This window comes from Stomoxys calcitrans, chromosome 4 (genome assembly GCF_963082655.1).
Source record: "Stomoxys calcitrans chromosome 4, idStoCalc2.1, whole genome shotgun sequence".
NCBI lineage: Eukaryota > Metazoa > Arthropoda > Insecta > Diptera > Muscidae > Stomoxys > Stomoxys calcitrans.
The window spans coordinates 176394175-176419463 of NC_081555.1; the positions used below are offsets into that span (position 1 = coordinate 176394175).

A 25289-nucleotide genomic window follows, 5' to 3' on the forward strand; every position below is an offset into this window, starting at 1 on the left:
TTAAGCTGAGATGGAAGAGACTATTTTCCATTTCTACACAGTTAGATTAGGTTAGGTAAGAGTGGCAGTTCTTTAAAGACTTACTTAGAGAATTTTAAGTCCTTTGTGTTACCACAGTAGCGACAGACCAAGGATTCTTGAGGGAATCAAACCCACGACCCCTGCACTGCTAATCAAAGTACGCTACCAACTCGGCTACCGGGGCGCCTTTCTACATAGTTAAATGATGTACAATTTTCGGTAAGTAGCAATCGCATACAAATATGAATTTATTTCAGGCTATGCTGTTAAAAGCCACTTTATTTAACTTAGCCAAAATAACATTATGTAGATTTCACACATTTGGTGATACTTACAACATTTCTGCTCTCAATGGTCCAACATCATTCACTATTATGTTAAGGTTTATGGTTTATGTGAATATCACATTATATGCCGATATGCCAATCATTTGAGAATATGTTTAAATCCATACTTAGCAGTCTAATTAAAGCATTTTGGGGTATGTTGCCAATGACTTTTAGCACTATTTAAGTGACAAACTGACAGCGATGCTATGGAGGCGGCAAATTGTGTGCCTGATTATAATAAGTAAAATAATTACACCATAATGCTGCAGGGAAAATTATGGGCGGCCCACCCATATTACACACTAGGTGTTCACTCTGTTATGCTTGATTGCATTATCAATGAAAAGCAATGTCATGAGTGTAGATGATACGCTTCATTAGAAATATCCTTATTATCGCAGAATAGTAAGGGCGTTTCCAAGTGAAATATAATTAAGTCAAGTGAAATGGGAGGCACAAAATCAAGTGTAATTGAAAATACGTCAAGTTTATTTCTACACCGCTAGTGAGTAGTGCTCATCGTCAAAGGTACATAGGATAGTGGTTGGGCATTATTGATTTTTATTTTTTTTTTCAATGAAAGGTGTATAAATAACTTTTAGCATACAAAAACTAGTAAGGAAAGGCAAATGTCGGGCAGAGCCGACTATATAATACCCTATACCTACCCTATAAATATAAATTCGGGAAAAATATAAATACATATGTATATGGGAGCTATATCTAAATCTGAACCGACTTTTGAACAGTTCGTTTGAAAATTGTTCTTACTACGGCCATATAAGTGAAAATCCGGCGATAAACATGTATGGGTGCTACATCCAAATCTGAACCGATTTTGATGAAATCTCGCACACATGCTAAGATCAGTAACAAAACAATCGGTGACAAATTTTGTGCAGATCGGTTACAAATTGTGTTTATCACAGCCTTATAAGTGTAAATCGGTCGAAACATATATATGGGAGCTATGTAAAAATCTGAACCGATTTTGAAGAAATCTAGCAAATATGTTGAGATCAATAGCAAAACAATATGTGCCAAATTTTATGCAGATCAATTGAAAATTGCAGCTACTACAACCATTTAAGTGCAAATCGGGTGATACATATATATGGCAGCTATATCTAAATCTGAACCGATTTGGATGAAAATTTGCAGATATGTTAAAATCAGTAACAAAATAATCCATGTCTAATTTTGTGCAGATCGGTTGAAGATTGTAGCTACTAGGGCCATTTAAGTGCAAATCGGGCAATATATGTGTATGGGAGCTATATCTAAATCTGAACCGATTTTGATGAAAATTTGCAGACATGTTAAGATCAATAACGAAACCATCTATGCTCAATTCTGTGCATATCTGTTGAAAATTGTAGCTTCTATGGCCATTTAAGTGCAAATCGGGCGATACATATATATGGGAGCTATATCTAAAACTGAACCGATTTTGATGAAATCTTACAGATATGTTAAGATCAGTAGCCAAACAATCTGTGTCAAATTCTGTGCAGATCCGTTGAAAATTGTAGCTACTAGGGCCATTTAAGTGCGAATCGGGCGATACATATATATGGGAGCTATATCTAAATCTGAACCGATTTTGATGAAAATTTGCAGACATGTTAAAATCAGTAACGAAACCATCCATGCCCAATTGTGTGCATATCGGTTGAAAATTGTAGCTACTATGGCCATTTAAGTGCAAATCGGGCGATACATATATATGGGAGCTATATGTAAATCTGAACCGATTTTGACGAAACTTTTGTTAAAATCAGTCGCTAAACAATCCGTGCGAAATTTTGTGCAGATCGGTTGAAAATTGTAGCTACTAGGGCCATTTAAGTGCAAATCGGGCGATACATGTATATGGGAGCTATATCTAAATCTGAACCGATTTTTGTGGAATTTTGCAGATATGTTAAGATCAGTAACAAAACAATTCTTGTTCAAATTTGTGCGGATCGGTTTAAAATTTTAGCTACTACGCCTATTTAAGTGCAAATCGGGCGATACATATACATGGGAGCTATATCTAAATCTGAACCGATTTTTGTGAAATTTTGCAGATGTGTTGAGATCAGTAATAGAAAAACCTGTGCCAAATTTTGTGCAGATCGGTTGAAAATTTTCCTTACTACGCCTATTTAAGTGCAAATCGGGCGATACATGTATATGGGAGCTATATCTAAATCTGAACCGATTTTGATCAACATTAATAGTGTTCGTCCTTGGACCAAACAAGTGATATGTGCAAAATTTTGTGATGATTTGACAACAAATACGACCTGCAATTTGATTACAAGGATAAATGGACTCACAGATGGACATGGCTAATTCGAATCAGAAAGTGATTCTGAGTCGATCGGTATACTTATCAATGGGACTAGCTCTTCTCCTTTTTAGCGCTGCAAAAAAATACACAAATCTATAATACCCTGTCGGTAAATATGAACCGTTTGGAGGGTAATGGAAATATGGGGCTCAAATTAAAGGGATTTGGAAGTGTAGCACGAATTTGATATTGATATTTGAGTCGAAGTGTCTGAGGTGTCATCCCTCCCCTAATGAGAACATTATCCTAAGGAAGAACATTGCCACCAGGAATCGAGAAGGGGCAAATTCTCACACATCAATGAGTGCTTTCCGATTCGAGTTTAAACTCAATGACATGGGACCCTTTTTTATAGCCGAGTCCGAACGGCGTTCCGCAGTGCAAAACCTCTTTGGGGAAAATTTTTTAAATGAGCATGCATGGCATTGTACCTCGCAAATGTTGCCAACATTAAGAGGAGATAAACAACGCTATGGCCGATGTTCTCGCCAGGATTCGAACGCGTTCAGCGTCATAGGCTACAATGGCACGAATTCGATATCCGCATTCAGGGCGAAGTGTTCCCACCCTAAAAAGATATTAGAGAGTTAAAGAAGGCGCAGCGGAGTGGGCCCAGTTCAGCGAGTATCATATATTTGTTAGTTGTACCTACGTTGCAAATTTCAGACCCCTTGCTCCATCTATGAAGAAAGTACCAAATGGTTCCAATTTTGGTACCAAAATGAGTGAATGGTTAATAGATCATTCGGCCACCCATCACATATTTCTTTTTTGTATCTACATGCCAAATATCAGAACTCAAGCTCCATCTGAACATCAAGTACCACCTGAACAAAATGTATGAATTCTGAGTAGATCATTTAGTCAACCACCATTTTTTTTTAGGTGAACCTACCTGCCAAATTTCGAATCTCTTGCTCCATCTATAAAGAGAGTACCAAAAAGTATCAGTTTTGGTACCAAAATGTACAAATTGTAAAAAAATCATAGTGAAACATATTATTTTTCCTTGTGGTACCTGCATGCCAAATTTCAGACCTCTAGCTCCATCTGTAAACAAAGTACCAAATGGTACCAATCATAGTACCCAAATATATGAATTTTGAATAGATCAATTAGTCACCCATCATATAGTTCCTAGTTGTAACTACATGCCAAATTTCAGACCTCTAGCTCCATATGTAAAGAAAGTACCAAATGGTACCAATTGAGGTGAAAAACTTACGTTTCCTCCAGTTACCAGCACTATTTTCATATTTTTTCTTTTTACCCTCATACTTTTAAAGCATATGTCTGTTAAGTCCAATTTCTCTACCTCTATCCATCCACCGTGTCAACCATTGCGTACCATTTTGGTACTTTTTTAGTACTTAAATGTACAAATTATCAAAAACTTTTGTAATTTTACAAAGTTTTACAAAGGAAGTACCAAATAGTACCAATTGCGGTACACAAAATACTATTTTTCGTACTTCTGGTACGATTTTTCAAAAATAAATTACCTTATTTTCTCTTTAATTTGAGCCCTCTAACATTATTCTAGTTCTTTCCGTTTGCGCTGGGCAAATATGTACCATTTCGCACTTTTTGGTACTTTTTAGTACCTAAACGTACGAATATCACCAAATCCAGACTTAACATGTGTCTATGACCCAAGACCAACATATGTAAGAATGGTTTATGGGTTATGCAAACTCAAATTCAAATGCAAATTTTGCCCATAAACATTCCACTAAGGAACAGGGCCAAACTTCTCACATATCAATGAGTGCAGTCCGATTCAAGTTTAAGCTCAATGATAATGGGGCCTTCTGTTTATAGCCGAGTCCGAACGGCGTGCCGCAGTGCGACACCTCTTTGGGGAGAAGTTTTACATGGCATAGTACCTCACAAATGTTGGAAGCATTGGGAGGGGAAAACCACCGCTAAAAAAATTTTTCTGATGGTTTCGCCAGGATTCGAACCCAGGAGTTCAGCGCTATAGGCGGACATACTAACCTCTGCGCTATGGTGCCCTCCGATTATGGTTTATGGGTTATATTTCAACCAAATTAGGTGAAAATTTAGGGTCCTAGCGGCTCAATAAGTCAAAACCGACGATCGGTTTATATGGGGGCCATATCAGTTTATTGGCTGATTCAGATCGTACTTGGAACTGAAATCTGAACATAAGTCCTTGTGCCAAATGTCATCTAAATCAAATGGAAATTAATGCTTCTAGGTGCTCAAAATTCAAAACCGGCGATCGGTTTATATGGGGGCTATATCTGTTTATAGACCCATTCGGATTAAATCTGGCTTGCATGTTAGAAGTCATAGCACAAGTCTTTATTCCAATTTTCAGCCATATCGGATACAAATTGAGGCTTTTAGGGGCTCTAGAACTCAATTCGGGGGATCGGCTTACATAAGGACTATATCCAAATCTGAACCGATATGACCCATTTGCAATTCTCAATGAGCAATATCAATAAGAAGTATCTTTGCAAAATTTCAAACTGCTAGCTTTACACGTTTGCCCGCTTTCGTGATTTGGACAGACGGACGGGCAGACATGGCAAGATTGACTAAGAATATCGAGAAGATCCAGAGTATACATACTTTATTGGGTCGCAGATCAATATTTCGAGTTGTTATAAACGGAATGACTAGATTAGTATACCCCCATCCTATGGTGGTGGGAATGAAAATCAACCTGCCGTAATATAAATGTAATTCCCAATTTGCACTTTTTGGCCTTTACAGAGGCATTTATCAACTGATCATCCCAAAATTTTGCACAGCGTCTTCTTATATGACCCCAAAAATATGAACGGATTTTGGTCAAAGTTCTACATTTCAAATTTAAGCAATTTTTAATTTCGACGACTTATCCTGCATGCCCAAAGTGGTGTAGGGTATCGAAAGGTCAGCTTTGCTCAACTTAAGTTCGTCCTTTTTTGTTTTTATTTGTCTTACCTTTGCCCTTTATCCGATACATTCTGTTTCTCGAAAGTTCTCAAAAGTCTAAAAGCAATGAAGATTTCATCGTAGCAACAGATCGATGTACGATATTACATATTTGCCTTAAATGGAATATTGCATCATGGAATTCTGTGCATATTCAAAGAAAATCTTCATTTTTAAATGCTCTACAGTCTTGGGAAGAAATATTTTCGATATTAGTTTTTGCTTTTCTACGAATATTGAATGCTAACCTATAACTCCATCAAAGGAGCTAGACTTTTATTTCCATGAAGTCTACTTTATCCTATAAAGCTACCTATAGGACAAGTAAAGACCTTTTCATCCTTATCCTTTATGATTACACAGGCTGACATTCATTGTAATTAAAAGCTTCTATAGGATTTCTTTTGGTTCTGCCAAACATGGTTAAGGTTTGCCACACACACACACAAGACATGGTTAGGGGAAATATAATCGAATAAACTGAAAAATTGAATACCAAGAAAAAACGAAACGCAATATGGGTTTACAGTAAATTTTGATAGATGAATAGTAACCATGAAATTGCAAAAGACAAAAGAGAAGCTTATGTTTGACAACATATGCAAAGGAATTAGGAGTATGGGGGATATTCCATATGACAAGGGAGCAAAATTACCCAATTGCAATTGTTCTGATTTTGTAATAGAGTAAACATATCATTAATCAATCCCAACAGCCAAATCGGATGATAATTGCTCCCCTTAAAGGTTTAAGAAGTTATATGGACCCGAGGCCACCGTAGCGCAGAGGTTAGCATGTCCACCTATAACGCTGAAAGTCTGGGTTCGATAACCTGGCGTCACCATCAAAACAAATTTTGGGTGTGAGGTACTATGCCATGTAAAACTTTTCTCCAAAGAGGTGTCGCACTGCGCCACCTCGGACTGCACTCATTGACATGTGAGAAGTATGCCACTGTTCCTTAGTGGAATGTTCATGGGTAAAATTTGCATTTGCATGTGGACCGATTTGGATGATATTTATCAGATGTTTGAGAGCTCCAAGCAAAACACAAGGCACTAAATTTCAGCCAAATCGGATAAAAATTGCAACCTCTAGATGATTATGAAGTTTACCCAGAAGAACTGTTTATGTGACAGCTATCTTTGACTTGGGAGATGCACTCCCATATCATTGAGTGCAGTCCGATTCAAGTTTCAGCTCAATGATAAGGGACCTCCTTCTTATATAAGGGACCTCCTTCTTATAGTCCGAACGGCGTGCCGCAGTGCGACACCTCTTTGGAGAGAAGTTTTACATGGCATAGTACCTCACAAATGTTGCCAGCATTAGGAGGGGAAAATCACCGATGAATTTTTTTTTTTTCTGATGGTTTCGCTGGGATTCGAACCCATGCGTTCAGCGTCATAGGCGGACATGCTAACCTCTGCGCTATGGTGGCATCCTCCCTAATTTAGTATTTATGGGAAACTAGCCGAATCGGGCCCGCTCCGCTGCGCCTTCTTTAACTCTCTAATATCTTTTTAGGGTGGAGACACTCGGCCCTGATTGCGGATATCGAATTCGTGACATTGTAGCCTATGACGCTGAGCACGTTCGTGTCCTGGAGAGAACATCGGACAAAGCTGTGTTTATACACTCTTAATATTGGTGCTATTTGCGAGAAACAATGCCATGCATGGTCATTTAAAAAATTTTCCCCAAAAAGGTGTCACACTGCGGGACGCCGTTCGGACTCGGCTGTAAAAAAGGTCCCTTATCATTAAACTTGAATCGGAATATACTCCCCTCTCATTAGGGGAGGGATGGCATATCAGACATTTCAAATCAAATATGGATATGAAATTCGTGCTGCACTTCAAAATCCCTTTAATTTGAGCCCCATATTGCCGTGGACGGTAAATTTGAACCGTTTGGAGGATGTTTAGGGGCTGGGGCGGCCAACTGCACTTTGCACTGAAAATATATATAAAACTCGCCTCCACCCTATATCTAAAAATTATATAGCCTATGTTTCCTTCCAAACAAACGTACACAATCTATGGAAATTGTAAGAAAATCGGTTCAGCCAAGTATCATATAGTCATAATTGGTCTAATTGCGTTTTTGAGGGGTGGCGTGACCCCCTATACTTCAATCTGAATTTGTATACCAGATTCGAAATCTACGCCCGAATATCTTACATTTGAGCCTCATATTGAAATGAACGTCCAATATGTCTGTTTGAGGGAGTTTGGGGTTGGGGCGGCCCATTGGGTACTTAGACTCAAATTTTTAATACAACATTCATATTCTACTCTCCAATAGCTTTCATTTGATACCTATATTGTTTTATCGGTCCACTTTTGATTTTGGGTTGTGTTTTTGGCATAAAGGGGAGGGTCCGTCCCCCTTTCGATACCGAAAAATTATAAAGCCTATGTTTCCTTCCAGACCAACCTACACAGTTACAGTTTTTCTGTCTATACAGAACAAACAAACCGAGTCCCATATATCTGTGATTGGCTAATATGCCCATTTTGGGCGTTTTTGTGAGGGTAGGGTGACCCCCTATACTTCGACATGAATTTGTCTGCCAGATTCGTTATCGACTCCTGCATACTTATCATTTGGTGCCCATATTGTCCGCCAGGGTCTCGCCAGGATTCGAACCCAGACGTTCAGCGTCATAAATGGACATCCTAACCTCTGCGCTACGGTGGTCTCGTGGCCATAATGGCATGGGGCGACTAATATCCGCATCCTCTTTTCAGCCTAACCAAACCTAATCTATGGACTAATAATATTTGGCCGGAATGTTAGAGGGTGGAAAACTGTTCGTCCTGTGACTGACAAGTGCCGGCTTAATGGCTCATATATCCAATCTAGACAATATTTAGTCAGGATATGAAGGGGTATAAAGCTCAAGCCCTGAACTTACCACATTGGCCTCCACCCAGCATGCATGTGCATTCCTCGTCGAATGCCAAGCATGCTGGTGCATGTGGAAACGTGTTTATCACTGACCTCCTTTTCTCTTCTCTTGAGGTAAGATATAGGGACTACCCATTTCATTCCCATATTTTGCCATTCTTTTGACAAGGGTATCACATTGTTTCAAAACTGTCCCCCGAGTAAATTTACCTTATTAGTAGACCAATCATTCAACCTAAACTTGTGTAAATGACATCTGCTTATACAAAGTAATTTCTTTATGTGCTATACGCTATGAAAGGTACGCACAACTTCATTATCCAACTTTGAAATTCAAAATTGAAACATTTTCATTCATTAAAGGCATGGAATGTAAACTCATAAATTCGTGTGTAGGCTTAATGGAAAAAATCTGTACTAGATACAAAAATAAATTAAACCGCAATTTAATTTAATAAATTTATGTAACAAAGTAACCATTTACTAATTGCTTGTAATTAAAATCCCTATTTAAGAGCGATTTTTATGGCAGCATTCAGCATGTTATACCCCCCTTCATGGGATGGGGGGAATTTACATTTTTATATCGTTGTAGGGTCTAACGTTATAATTTGAATTTTATTGCAATGGGAAATATTTTATATAAAGGAAATTATTAATACCAAATGGTTTCCAGTCTTGCTTAATAATATCAAAAAATCGTTGAAGGTCTGTGGAACATTACTCTCAGTCTGACAGTTATAAATGACAGCATGCAACAATGGATGATATAGACCACACACCCTTTCCCCGACACCACTGTAGATAAAACCAGTAAAGAAGGGCAAAAGTCGGGCGGTGCCGACTGTATAATAACCTTCACCTACCCTAAAAGTATAATGTGGACCCTTTATCCAATTCTGAACCAATTTTGATGGACCTCGGCGAGCAAATATGTTCAAACTGTAAAAACTACGGTTGACAAATGACAACATTATGGCAAATTATCCAATATCTGACGAACGTATATATGGGAGCTATATCTAATTCTGAACCGATTCCGAGCAAACTTCTCAGATAATGTGGTAGTCGTCAAGCGTTGTGCAAAATTTTGGCCAGATTGGCCAATAAATGCGCTTGCAGTGGCTTTTAAAGTGAAAATCGGGCGATTTACATATATGACAGCTATATCTATATCTGGGCCGATTTCTATGAAATTCACCAGTAGCATTGAGAGTCATAAGAAAATCCTTCCTGCAAAATTTCGACAGAATCGGATGACAAATGATCAGTTTTTTGCAATATTTCTCAAAATCGGACGAACATATATATGAGAGCTATATCTAAATCTGAACCGATTTCGAGCAAACTCCTCAGATACTGCGGCAGTCGTCGAGGAGAGGGTTTCGCAAAATTTTGGCAAAATGGATCAATAAATGCGCTTGCTGTGACTCTTGAAGTTAAAATCGAACGATATACATATATATGAGAGCTATATCTAAATCTGAACCGATTTCCATGAAATTCACCAGTGATATTGAGAGTCAAGACAAAATCCCTCTTGCCGAATTTCGAGAGAATCGGTTAACAAAAGACCAGTTTATTGCAATATTACTGCAAATCGGACGAACATATATATGAGAGCTATAGCTAAATCTGAACCGATTTTGACCAAACTCCATGTATATTGTGGTAGTCATCGAGGAAAGCGTTGTGCAATATTTTGGCAAGATTTGGCAATAAATGTGCTTGCAGTGGCTCTAGGATTGAAAATTGGGCGATATATATATGAGAGCTATATCTAAATCTGAACTGATTTCATGAAATTCATCAGTAATGTCGGTAGTCGTAAAAAAATCCTTCCTGCCAAATTTCGAGACAATCGATAAAGAAATGACCATTTTATTGCTTTATTACTGAAAATCGGACGAACATATATATGGGAGCTTTATCCAGATCTTAACCGATTTTTTCCAATTTCAATAGGCATTGTCTCTAGGCCGAAAAAAATGCCCATACCAAATTTGAAGACGATCGGGTGAAAACTGCGACCTGTACTTTGTACACAAATTAATATGGACAGACGGACAGACGGACGGGCGGACAGACAGACTGACAGACGGACATAGCTAAATCGAATCAGAAAGTGATTCGGAGTCGATCGGTATACTTATCAATGGGTCTATCTCTCTTCCTTTTGGGTGTTACAAACAAATTCACTAAGTTCTAATACCCTGTACCACAATAGTGGGTCAGTGTATAATGAAGTTTATGGAGGCCACCGTGGCGCAGAGGTTAGCATGTCCGCCTATGACGCCGATCGCCTGGGTTCATCAAAAAATTGTCAGTGGCCACTAATGCTGGTTACATTTATAAGGTATCCTGCCATGTTAAATATTCTCCTCCAAGTGGTGTTGCAATGCGGCATGCCGTTCGCATTCGGCAAAGGAGCCCCCTTAACGTTGGGCTTAAACTTTAATTGGATTGCACTCATTGATATGAGAAAAGTATCCCATGTTCCTTAATGGAATGTTTATGGGAAGCCTGTTTACAATAGAGAAGCTAAAATGCAGCCCGCAGCCTTCAGAGCAGAAAAGCCCCCGGTGCTGAAGTAATACCGGCTGAGGTCATCAGGCAGATAGCAGAAAACCGACCGGAATTTCATCTGGAAATGTGTAACCGATAAAAAAGACACAAAAGCTAAGCACCAGCAGGGAAGGGTAAAGGTGATCCAACATCCCCGTCCTCATACAGACCACTATGTATGCTACGCTCCAAAAGTTTGCGGCCGTATGTTGGATACAGTCGGCATGTTTTGGCGTAGTATGGAAAACTATTAAGGACAACTCACTGTCCCAAATTTCGGCGAAATCGGACAATAAATGCTCCCTTTATGGCCCCAAAACCTTAACTCGTGAGGAGTAATGTCTAAGGGTCCAACACAACTCACTGTTCCAAATTTCGGCGAAATCGGACAATAAATGCGCCCATAATGGCCCCAAAACCTTATCTCGAGAGATCGGCCTATATGGCAGCTATATCCAAATCTGTACCGATCTGAGCCAAATTGTGGGAGAATTTCGAAGGGCTCAAAACAACCCTCTGATCCAAATTTCGGCGACATCGGACAATAAATGCGCCTTTTAAGGGCCGAAAACTTTAAATCGAGAGATCGGCCTATATGGCAGCTATATCCAAATCTGAACCGATCTGAGCCACATTGTGGGAGAATTTCGAAGGGCTCAAAACAACCCTCTGACCCAAATTTCGGCGACATCGGACAATAAATGCGCCTTTTATGAGCGCAAGACCTCAAATCGAGAGATCGGTTTATATGGCAGCTATATCCAAATCTGAACCAATCAGGGCCAAATTGCAGAAATATGTCGAAGGGCCTAAGACGACTCACTGTCCCAAATTTCAGCAAAATCTGATTATTAATGTGGCTTTTATGGGCCAAAGACCCTAAATCGGAGGATCCTTCTATATGACAGTTATATTCAAATCTGAACCGATCTGGGCCAAATACACGAAGCATGTCGAAGGTCTTAACAGAACTCACTGTCCCAAATTTCAGCAAAATCGAATAATAAATGTGGCTTTTATGAGCCTATGACCTTAAATCGGACAATAAATGTAGCTTTTATGGGCCAAGACCCTTAATCGGAGGACCGGTCTGTATGGCAGCTATATCCAAATCTCGACCGTACTGAGCCAAGTTGACGAAGAATGTCGAAGGACCTAACACAACTAACTCTCTTTAATACCAAAATTTTGATAATAAATGTGGTTTTTATAGGGCTAAGGCCCTAAATTTAATATTTTGCACAGGCCAACGCCCTTTTCGATCATTCATTTCATAGCCTGAACAGTTGTTATCTTTCATATGCCCATTTAATTCATTCAGTTATCTTAACTGGTATGATTTATGCCACGAAAAAACTCAATCTGCGCCACTGTACTGCGGCAGGTTGGTTTCTCTCTTGTTTCAAGTGCTAATTGAATTCGCATACCAATACCAAACTTAATACGAAATATTCAAAATCAATTGAATTTCACTTTATTGTTACACAAAATAACCAATAGCAAGTATCAAAATACAAGTTTACTTTAACACATATAGTATAGCATTTCAAGTATTCGTATACCAACAAAAAAAAAAAATAAATAAAATCAACCCTAAAGAGGCACGTTTCAGAGAGCATATGCTTCAATATCTAATGGCAACACTTAAATAAACAATAGCCAAAAACACATGGAACACGTTCTAGCAAAGCAAACAAAAAGGCCAAAACTAAAAGGATTCGAGACAAAACAAAAATATCCCAGGATTCTGCATAGAATGTTAGTAAATATTTTTTGGTATTTATTTTTTCTATTGAACCGCAAAAACGCAAGTATTCAAGGATACGAATACCGCACGGGTTTTTATACCGTCCACAATAGGATGGGGGTATACTAATTTCATCTCGAAATATTCGTCTGAGACCCCATAAAGAATATATATTTTTGATCGTCATGACATTTCAGGTCGAACTAGCCATGTCCGTCCGTCTGTCTGTCGAAAGCACGCTAACTTTCGAAGGATGAAAGCTTGCCATTTGAAATTTTGCATAAATTCTTTTTATTAGTGTAGGTCGGTTGGGATTGTAAATGGGCCATATCGGTCCATGTTTTGATATAGCTGCCATATAAACCGATTTTGGGTTTTGACTTCTTGAGCGTCTAGAGGGCGCAATTCTTGTCCACCACAATGGTACAGGGTATTATAGATTTGTGCATTTGTTTGCAACGCCAAGAAGGAGAAGAGTTAGACCCATTGATAAGTATACCGATCGACTCAGAATCTCTTTCTGATTCGATTTAGCCATGCCCGTCTGTCCATCTGTGAGTCCATGTATTCTTGTAATCAAAGTACAGGTCGTATTTGTCCGATTGTCACGAAATTTTTCACATGCCACTTTTTTGGCCCAAGGACAAACGCTATTGATTTTGAAAAAAATCGGTTCAGATTTAGATATAGCTCCCATATATATTTTTCATCCGATATGGTTTTTTTTAAGCTTTAGAAGCCATAATTTTCGTCCGATCTTCACAAAATTTGGCATTGGGTATTTTATTTGAGATCTACATATGTGTGCAAAATTTCATAAAAATCGGTCCTGTTTTAGATATAGCTCCCATATATATCTTTCATCCGACATGGACTTTTATGGCTGTAGAAGCCATAGTTTTAGTCCGATCTTTAAAATATTTTGCACTAGGTGTTTTATTTGACGCCCTAATATGTGTTGAAAATTTCATGAAACTCGGTCCATATTTAGATATAGCTCCCATATATATCTTTCATCCGATATGGCCGTTTAAGATTGTAGAAGTCACAATTTTCTACCGATCTTTACAAAATTTGGCATGGAGTGTTTTTTTGACGTTTCCATATGTGTGCAAAATTTCATAAAAATCGGTACAGATTTAGATATAGCTCCCATATATATGTATCGCCTGATATGCACTTAAATGGCCGTAGTAGCCACAATTTTCAACCGATGTGCAAAAAATTTGACATGGACTGTTTTGTTACTGCACTTAATATATCTGAAAAATTTCATAAAAATCGGTTCAGATTTAGATATAGCTCCAATATATCTTTCATCCGATTTGAACTATTAAAGCTGTAGAGCCACAATTTTGGTCCGATCCTTACCAAATTTGGCGTGCAGTCGTTTTTGTGAAGTCTAAAAATATATGCAAAATTTCCAAAAAATCGATTCAGATTTAGATTCAGCTCCCATATATATCTTTCATCCGATTTGGCTTTTTAAGACTGTAAAACCCACAATTTTGGCCCGATCTATGCAAAATTTAGCATGAGGTGCTTTATTTGACGTCTTCATATGTGTGCAAAATTTCATAAGAATCGGTACCGATTTAGATATAGCTCCCATATATATCGTTCATCAGAATTGGCCTGTAGAATCCTCAATTTTCGCTCGATTTTACATGAGACGGTTAAATTGATGTTCCAATGCGTACAAAAAATGTCATTAAAATCAGTCCTAATATAGATATAGCTCCAATGTGTATATGTCATCCGATATGGACTTTTAAGGTAGTGAAAACTAAAATTTTTGTCACTTCTCTACAATTTAGGGCGTGAGATGCTCTATTTGACGTCCCAGTATGTGTCATTAACATTGGCACAGGTTTCGATATAACACCCATATAATCTTTTATCCGATATGGCCTTTAAAGATGTGGAAATCCAAATCTTTTGTCCTATGGTAGGAAAATCTTACAAGGTTCTAAATTGCTATTTTAATTGGTATCTAAATTAAAGTCTGACTAGATTTCCAGATAAGTTCTACATATAAAAAGTACTACAAGCACTAGGTGGTGTAGGGTATTATATAGTCGGCACCACCCGACTTTTGCCTTTCCTTACTGGTTTTGGAAAAGCTACCTGATAAGCGTTTAACTTTTATATATGTATATATGAACATGTACATATATAGATGTATAATAATATACAGTAGTAAACACTAACAGTTTGGTTTACTTTTGCTCAGAATTTTATTTACATTCATCCATGATAGGGCTGCATTTAATACTGCTATGAAAATTTCTACAAAATTTTAATTCATATAAAATTCCTGAGTTTTGAATGTTTGTGTCTTAGTTGTCCCCAACATCTATGACCAGAATGCCGAAACAACTGTTTAGGGTTCAAGCTTATTCATCCACATGTGCCTGTTGGTAAAATTCCAACTTGAATCCATTATGGTATGCAAACACTCACAGTAAATCCTTTGAATATTTTACAGGTTCATGGTTAGGTGATACAAATTTTTCAAGAAGCCAATCTTGTAAGGAAAGCTTCTTCAAAGAACTATCTACCAAATAGCCCACATATTTACTCTCTATCTCTCTTTTCTGGTTATTCGAATTATGTTTACAAAACTTGAAGTCTATCTCCTCTGGTTAGAACACAACTACTAAGAATGGCCTTTGGCAATAATATTTTCTTTGGATTTTGAAAATATTTGTCTTACTTGAGATTTTCATTTGCTGACCTTTGCCAAACTGGAATGTTTGCAAGAGTTGTTGTTGCAAAGTCAAATGCCAACTAGTCGAGAATATGAATAGACTTAATACATACTCGCAAGACATTGGCACTTGTAGGTATTTCTAAAAGTATGTTGGAAGGAGTAGAAAAACTTAAAAGGAAAATTTGTCTCTGTAGGGACGAACACAAATATTTTTCCTTAATGTGAGTCATAAGAGATTCCACAAAATAGCATACTTGTGATACCATGCAGTGGTTTTGCCTTTATAAATGCTACAGGAATTTTCTGAGTGTTTACTTTGCTTTAAAATATTCTCTATGGAATGACGTCGTTGTACCTCGAAAATTGGTCCAGAATCAAAATTTATCGACCGCATGAGTATACTTTTAGTTCTAAATGGAACTTTCATACCCATCACCATAGGGTAGGGGGTATATTGATTTAGTCATTCCATTTGCAACACACCGAAATGTCCATTTCCGACACTACAAAGTAAAGGGTGATTTTTTTGAGGTTAGGATTTTCATGCATTAGTATTTGACAGATCACGTGGGATTTCAGACATGGTGTCAAAGAGAAAGATGCTCAGTATGCTTTGACATTTCATCATGAATAGACTTACGAGCAACGCTTGCAAATCATTGAATTTTATTACCAAAATCAGTGTTCGGTTCGAAATGTGTTCAAATTTTGACAAATTTTGTTCAGCGATGAGGCTCATTTCTGGTTGAATGGCTACGTAAATAAGCAAAATTGCCGCATTTGGAGTGAAGAGCAACCAGAAGCCGTTCAAGAACTGCCCATGCATCCCGAAAAATGCACTGTTTGGTGTGGTTTGTACGCTGGTGGAATCATTGGACCGTATTTTTTCAAAGATGCTGTTGGACGCAACGTTACGGTGAATGAACACATTTCGAACCGAACACTGATTTTGGTAATAAAATTCAATGATTTGCAAGCGTTGCTCGTTAGTAAGTCTATTCATGATGAAATGTCAAAGCATACTGAGCATCTTTCTCTTTGACACCATGTCTGAAATCCCACGTGATCTGTCAAATACTAATGCATGAAAATCCTAACCTCAAAAAAATCACCCTTTATATCTATTTCTGAGCCTCATAAAAGTTTAAGACGGTTAAACGTTGTCCGTGTGTGTGTCCCTCTCTTGTAATCACTATACAGCCTACAAAAGTTGGAAAATTCAAATTAAATTTGGCACAGACCTGTATAGAGAAGTTATAAATGGCATAGTTCCTCACAAATGTTCTCAGCATTAGGAGGGTAAAATCAACGCTGAAAATATTACCCGATTTTGAAGACATTTGCAACCGTGAGTTTTATAGGCCCATCGACATCCGAAACGAATATGGCCCTGATCAGAACATTTTGAGATATAGCTGCCATATGTCCCATTTACGGATTTGGTGTCTCAAGCCCCTAAAACTCGCATTTATACCCGATTTTGAAGACTATAACAGTGAGTTTTATAGGCCCATATACATCCGAATCGAATATGGCCCAACACGAACCATATTTGGATATTCTTGACATTAAGTCCGATCTGACGATTTAGGGCCTGAATCCTAAAAGCAGAACTTATCACCTGATTTCGCTGAAGTTTGGAAGAGTGGGTTTAATTAGGCCCATCGATATCCTTACCGAATATAGTCTATATCGGGTCATAATTTCAGGTGTCATATGGTAGAGCAGGCATACTATGGACAATCGCAGCATTCAATATTTTCGATATTTCTAACAATAAATATCATTACTGTCCTTAATTTCACATCACATATCACCAATGAAAATGAGAAGAAAGAAGTAAAAGCGTGCAAAGTTCGGTCGGCCCGAATCTTATATACCCTCCTCCAAGGATCGCATTTGTCGAGCTCTTGCCACGGTATCTCTTTTTAGGCAAACAAAGGATAAAAAAACAAGTAAAAAGGCGTTAAGTTCGGCCGGATACCCACCACCTCGGGTATATATGTAAACCACCTTTCATCAAAATTCGGTGAAAATTTCATACCATGTACTCATATACCTCATACCGCTCTGAACTATATACGACACGGATGTCGAAAAGCCGAACAAAAGTCACTGTGTCAAATTTCAGTGAAATCGGATTATAAATGCGCCTTTTATGGGGCCAAGACTTTAAATCGAGATATCGGTATATATGGCAGGTATATCCAAATCTGAACCGATTTGGGCCAAGTTGCATAAACATGTCGAAGAGCCTAACACTAAGCACTGTCCCAAATTTCGGCGAAACCGGACAATAAATGCCTCTTTTATGGGCCCTAAACCTTAAATCCAGAGATCGGTCTATATGGCAGCTATATTCAAATCTGGACCGATCTGCGCAAAATTGAAGAAGGACGTCGAAGAGCCTAACCAAACTCACTGTTTCAAATTTCAGCGACATCGGACAATAAATGCGTCTTTTATGGCCCCAAAACCATAAATCGAGGGATCGGGCTTAACTTAACTCACTGGGCCAAATTAACGAAGGATGTCGATGGGCCTTACACACTGCCCCGAATTTCATTAAAATCGGATAATAAATGTGGCTTTTGTGGGCCTAAGACCCTAAACCGGAGGATCGGTCTATATTGCAGCTATATCTAAATCTGAATCTAAATCCCATCTTCGAACTTAACCTGCTTATGGACAAAAAAAGAATCTGTGCAAAATTTCAGCTCAATATCTCTATTTTCAAAGACTGTAGCTAGATTTTAACAGACAGACGGACGGACATGGCTAGATCGTCTTAGATTTTTACGCTGATCAAAAATATATATACTTTATAGGGTCGGAAATGGATATTTCGATGTGTTGCAAACGGAATGACAAAATGAATATACCCCCATCCGTCGGTGGTGGGTATAAAAATAATTGCTATATTATTGGAACAATATCAAGTTATAGTTCATTTCGGACCATAATTGAACTGAATATTGGAGACCATAGTAAAAGTCATTGTGTAAAATTTCAGCCAAATCTAGTAAGAATTGCACATTTTAGGGACTGAAGAAGTAAAATAGGGAGATCGGTTTAAAGGGGAGCTGTATTAGACTAAAAACCGATTTATACCATATTCGACACGTTCGTTAAAAGTCATGAGAGAAGCCGTTGTACAAAATTTCAGCTACATCGTATAATACTTGCGCCCTTTAGAGGTTCAAGATCTCAAGATCCCACATTGGTTTATATGGCAGCTATATCAGGTTATGGACCGATTTTAATTGTTCTTAGCACAGTTGTTGAAAGTTATATCGAAATACCTCATGCAAAATTTCAGCCAAATCGGACAATAATTGCGCCCTCTAGTTGCTCAAGAAGTCAACACCCCAGATCGGTTTTTATGGCAGGCATATCAGGTTATAGATCGATTTGAACTATTCTTAGCACAGTCGTTGGTAGTCATAACAAAATACATCATGCAATATTTCAGGAAAAACGGATAAGAATTTCTACCTGTAGAGGCTCAAGAAATCACGATCCCAGATAGGTTTATATGGGAGCTATATCAGGTTATGGACCGATTTGAACTATTCTTAGCACAGTTGTTGAAAGTCATAACAAAACATCTCAAGCAAAATTTCAGCGAATTCGGATGGCAATTGCTCCCCGTAGAGGCTCAAGAAGTCAAGACCCCAGATCGGTTTATATGGCAGCTATATCAAAACATGGACCGATTAAAACCATACTTAGCGTAGTTGTTGGAAGTGATACCAAAACACTACGTGCAAAACTTCAGTTAAATCGGATAAGAATTGCGCCCTCTAGAGGCTCAAGAAATCAAGACCCAAGATCTGTTTATATGGCAGCTATATCAAAACATGGACCGATATGGCCCATTTACAATCCCAACCGACCTTCACTAATAGGAAGTATTTGTGTCAAATTTCAAGTGGCTAGCTTTACTCCTTCGAAAGTTAGCTTGCTTTCGACAGACAGGCGGGCGGACTTGGCTAGATCGGCATAAAATATTACGACGATCACGAATATATATACTTTTGTGGAGTCTCAGAAGAATATTTCGGGTAGTTACAAACAGAATGACGAAATTAGTATACCCTCATCCTATGGTGGAGGGTATACAAATGTGGTCATTTGAATTGGCAATAACACTTTGTGTCAGCCGCTCTGTATAAACCCCACCTGAATGAAGAAGAAAACCATCTGTGACAACTTTTCACCATTCGAAAGTTTACAACCACAGGAGAATTAAAAGAAGACAAGACTTTTTACTTTAGTTCCTGCACCTTTCGGACTACAAAGTACAATAAGAACTCGCCCCTTTTTCCCCTTTGAAAAAGTAATGGTAGTTAGGTCTACCCTCCTTTGGACCACAAGTTTCAGTTTCCACAAAACTTTCATTCGTTGAGCTACTCGTGTTGCCCAAGTCAAATGTAAAACTTAAAAAAATATCCTTCTTTTAAGAAAACAAAAAAAACCAAAACCCATGGCCAAGAATGCTAACCACATGGCATCTTTCCTAACGTGACTTAAGTAAATGTTGGCTTTAACGAGTTACCAAAAACTTTTGTGACAATATGTCATGAGCAATGATGATGTTAAACTGTTAGGATGAAAATGATTTCAGGCAACTTCTGAAACAATGATGAAACAGTCAATTGAAGAAGAAAAGTGTATGCTCGAAGAAGGCTTATAAAAAAAGTTGTAATAAAAGAAAAAACATGAACAAAATTTTAATACTGCGGTGCAGTTTTTATTTTTACGATGCAGAACTCGCCCATGAACTTGAAATACATTTAAGAGTATGTTTATCAATTAGACCAGATGTACTTCAAAAGGCAACAAACATTGAAGTTTGTATGGCGAAGGGATCAGCCTGTCCTCCTATGGTGCCGAACGCCCTAGTTCAAATGCCAGCGGGAACATGAAAAAAAATGTTCATCGGTGGTTATCCCCTTACTAATGGTGGCTACATTTGTGTGGTATCCTGCCATGTCAAAACTTCTCTACCAAGTGGTGTCGCTATGCGGCACGCCATTCGGACTCGGCTATAAAAAGGAGACCCCTTTTAGGACTGCACTCATTGATATGAGAGAAGTATCCCCTGTTTCTTCATGGAACATTCATGGGAAATTTAGTTAATATTTGCATAAGGGCCTCTCTCACAAAAAACCTTATTTTTATTGAAATGGTTTGAAAGTTTAAAAAAGCAGTGGCATAACACCCCTGTGAGCTGTCTAATTTGCAGTCAACTTGGTTGTATTTTAGGTTAGGCTTTGATAGGTTAAAGAGATAGTCTAAAATGTCTCTTAATGGAAAGTTCATTGGCAATTCACAGGCAATAAATTGCTAAAAAGGCCACAACAACGCCAGATCAAAGCTTTTGTTGGAAATCGAAGGCATGACTCTGGTGAGTTTCATACCAACTCAGTTAGCTGGCGGTTGGTTGCCTCTAAATACCTCAAATTATTTATTTTGTCATTTCTGCACTGGAAATTCATTACCAGGAATTATTCCAATTTCCCAGGTCATTCCTTTTAACTATTAGCCTTAATTTATGTTCAACACAAATTTTGCAGCTAAGTGCCATTTAGCCAGTGATTATATAGGGCAGTTCAATTTTTATGAATTTGGTCATGTACAAAATCTTAGGACATTATTTAATGCCTTTTCTAAAGCCGTTCTATGAAAAAACGCCATCAGGTTAAAGCAAATCCAAAAAGTTTTGTTTTATTGTCCAAGCATCTGGTTTATGGCTATCCTAGATGGCCTCCCATATGTCCATTGATGATTATCCTGAATATTGAATCCATTAAAAACGTTTGCCAATTCCATTTCAACTTCATTAATGGTTTTTCTTCTTTTTTGATTGTCTTTTGTTTTGTCCCATCTCCTTTTTAGCTATCAATACAAACATTCCCCCTACCACATGGATTGATTTTATTTTATTGCTGTCTCTTGGTTTTTATTGTCATTTTATGGCTGAAGTTAAATAAAATGTTAAATGTGTTACCTTGCCGTGTGTAACATTTGAATCAAAGGTCATTGACAATATTTATCCCCCAGGAGTCACAATGAAATTGATTTAAATATTTATATGGCCACCTAGAGAAGAAGGTAATAGCCTACGATAGAAGGAAACATAAAGGTATGGAACATTAATTATTATAAGCGGAAACCGGAGAATGAAAGGGGAGCTTAATCATATACAAAATGATATTCTTTTTGATTGGGTCAAACTTTTGCTAAAAGTTAGTACAAGGTAGCTGATACGAAGTTTTAGCCGAGAGATCGGTCTATATGACAGCTATATCCAAATCTGAACCGATCTAGGCCAAATTGACGAACGATGTCGAAAGGGATAAGACAGCTCACTGTTCCAAATTTCAGCAAAATCGGATAATCAATGTGGCTTTTATGGGCCAAAGACCCTAAATCGGAGGATCCGTCTATATGGCAGCTATATCCAAATCTTGACCGATCTGGACCAAATTGAAGAAAGATGTCGAAAGGCCTAGGCCAACTCACTGTCCCAAATTTCATCAAAATCGGATAACAAATGTGGCTTTTATGAGCCTAAGACAATAAATCGGAGGATCGGTCTATAGGCAGCTATATCCAAATCTCAACTGATCTGAGCCTAATTAAAGAAGGATGTCGAAGGGCTTAACACAACTCACTGTCCCTAATTTCAGCAAAATCGGATAATAAATGCGGCTTTTATGGGCATAAGACCCTAAATCGGAGGATCGGCCTACATGGCAGCTATATCCACATCTGAACCGATCTAGGCCAAATTGACGAAAGATGTCGAAAGGGATAAGACAACTCACTGTCCCTAATTTCAGCAAAATCGGATAATAAATGCGGCTTTTATGGGCCTAAGACCCTAAATCGGAGGATCGGTCTATATGGCAGCTATATCCAAATCTTGACCGATCTGGAGCAAATTGTAGAAAGATGTCGAAAGTGATAAGACAACTCACTGTCCCAAATTTCAGCAAAATCGGATAATAAATGTGTCTTTTATGGACCTACGACCCTAAATCGGAGGATCGGCCTATATGGCAGCTATATCGAAATCTAGACCGGTCTGGGTCAAATTACAGAAATGTGTCAAAGGGTCTAAGAAAACTCACTGTCCCAAATTTCAGCAATATCGGATAATAAATGTGTCTTTTATGGGCCTAAAACCCTAAACCGGAGTATCGGTCTATATGACAGCTATATCCAAATCTGAACCGATTTGGCTCAAATTGAAGAAAGATGTCGAAAAGCCTAAGACAACTCGCTGTGCTAAATTTCAGCAAAATCGGATAATGAATGTGGCTTTTATGGACCTAAGACCCTAAATCGGGAATCGGTCTATATGGCAGCTATATCCAAATATGAACCGATCTGAGCCAAATTGACGAATGATATCGAAGGGCTTAACACAACTCACTGTCCCAAATTTCTTTGATTCGATTTGACTGAAATTTTGCACGACGTGTTTTGTTATGACTTCCAAAAACTATATTAAGAATAGTTAAAATTGGCCCATAACCTGATATAGCTGCCATATAAACCGATCTGGATCGAATGAGGTGTTTTCTTATGACTTTCAACAACTGTGCTAAGAATAGTTCAAATTGGTCTATAACCTGATATAGCTGCCATATAAACCGATCTGGGGTCTGGACATCTTGAGCCTCTACAGGTAGAAATTTTTATCCGATTTGGCTGAAATATTGCATGATGAGTTTTGTTATGATTTCCAACAACTGTACTAAGTGTAGTTCCAATCGTTCTATAACCTGATATAGCTGCCATATAAACCGATCTTGGGCCTTGACTTCTTGAGCCTCTAGAGGGCGTAATTCTTATCCGATTTAACTGAAATTTTGCATGAGGTGTTTTGATATGCTTCCAATAACTGTGCTAAGTATGGCGTAAATCGGTATAGAACCTGATATAGCTGCCATATAAACCAATATGGCATATTGATTTCTTGAGCCTCTAAAGGGCCCAAGTATTACCCGATTTGGCTGAAATTTTGTACAACGGCTTCTCTCATGACCTTTAACATACGTGTCGAATATGGCATGAATCGGTTTATAGCCTAATACAGTTCACCTATAAACCGATCTGCCTATTTTACTTCTTCAGCCCCTAAAATGCGCAATTCTTACTACATTTGGTTGAAATTTTACACAATGACTTCTACTATGGTCTCCAATATTCAGTTCAATCATGGTACGAAATAAACCATAACTTGATATTGTTCCAATAACATAGCAATTCTTTTCTTTAATCCTTTGTTTGCCTAAAAGAGATACCGAGAGAGATTTTTTTTGTTGGTTTCGTTGAAGGTCGTGAGCCTTTTGAAAGTTGAAAGGCTACAACTTTTTAAAGAATATTTTCCGATCTTAAGCCATTTGGGGGGATTCGTTGAATTCGACCCATCACTCGCCAAAGCATTTCAGGTGTTGTTAGAGTGTTTTGAACCACCAGGTGAGGTGTTTGAGTTCCCCAATTATAGCCGGTTGTGATTGGCCAGCCAAATTTAACACAATCACAATATTACACTTGAAATCAATAAATCTTTTTAAATAAAGTTAGAAGATAATGTTTTTGGAGCCTTATTTAAAACAAATTCATTGGTTAATTCTTCGTTTCCACTATGTACACGCCTATTGAGCGGTCAGCAGTGAAATATGTTTCGAATCTGAGGAAATTCTGGCTTACGCATTTCAAAGGGCTATCTCCCAAAATCCCAATTAGACCACCGACAGCGATCCTTTCCTATGTTATCTAATAGCCTTGCATAGAAACAGTTATGCTGGATCGTCTTGGTTTAGAGCGAGAGGTTAAGCCCTGTAAAAGGTAGCTTCTAGTAAGAGCAGGGCTAACATAATTACATAAATCTATTTATTAAGATTTTTAGAAACACAATGCAACATTAACTTAAGTTCTTGTGAACGCGTAACTTTAATTAAACTTTAATTTCCTCTTTCATTTTCAGCTTATACAACTCTTGGCACTGTCTTCGGAATGGCCAGATTATTGACTGACTAACGTTTTACGGTTCTTCTGGATCTACATAATCAGTATCATGTGAAAACTTCCTATTTTAAGTATTATATGGAATTAGTATCTGCTTTTGGCAAATAAAGTTATTTTATCGTGTTGTAATCTTTAATTAGATTTTAGATATTTTTTTATTATATTAGCAGTGTCGAGATTGGGTACGATAATTCGGCATCTGTTGAGAAATGAGATTTGACAAAAAATATCAAAAAAAGGAGAAAACAATAATTAAAAACCAGCAAATATTTTCTGCTCTTTCATAATGTTTTTTTTTTTATTTTCATGGTAAACGGTTTAACACCTTCAGCCAAAGTTTTGATCAAACTAAGGGTTCGCCACGAGGCCTTAGAAAAAATTTTGGGTTATCTTTTATTAAACTTATTTTTGTAGAATTTCCAGTAATGATGCCAAACTTTAGTAGTTTCTTAGCTATTTGGTATATTCTCATTAACAAAAACAATATTTGTTATGCAAAACAAACCTCAAGTGCGAGTATTGTTACCATTTTTCGCATACCAGCATAGTTACTTAACTTCTTTTTGTTGCTTAGCCAGAATACCTGCTTAGAAACTTATTTAATGAAATTACAGAAACATAACGCATTTGCTTAGGATTATAAGGCATCTGGCAGCAGCTGAAAGTTAG

General features: G+C 37.8%; 1 long non-coding RNA gene across 1 annotated transcript; it reads left to right on the forward strand.

Annotated features, from left to right (window-relative positions):
- LOC131997247 (uncharacterized) lies at positions 1 to 24756 on the forward strand. The gene is made up of 3 exons (XR_009398146.1): positions 1 to 55; positions 118 to 240; positions 24580 to 24756. It is a non-coding gene; the product is annotated as an uncharacterized LOC131997247 (long non-coding RNA).
- The last annotated feature ends 533 nt before the right edge of the window (positions 24757 to 25289 follow it).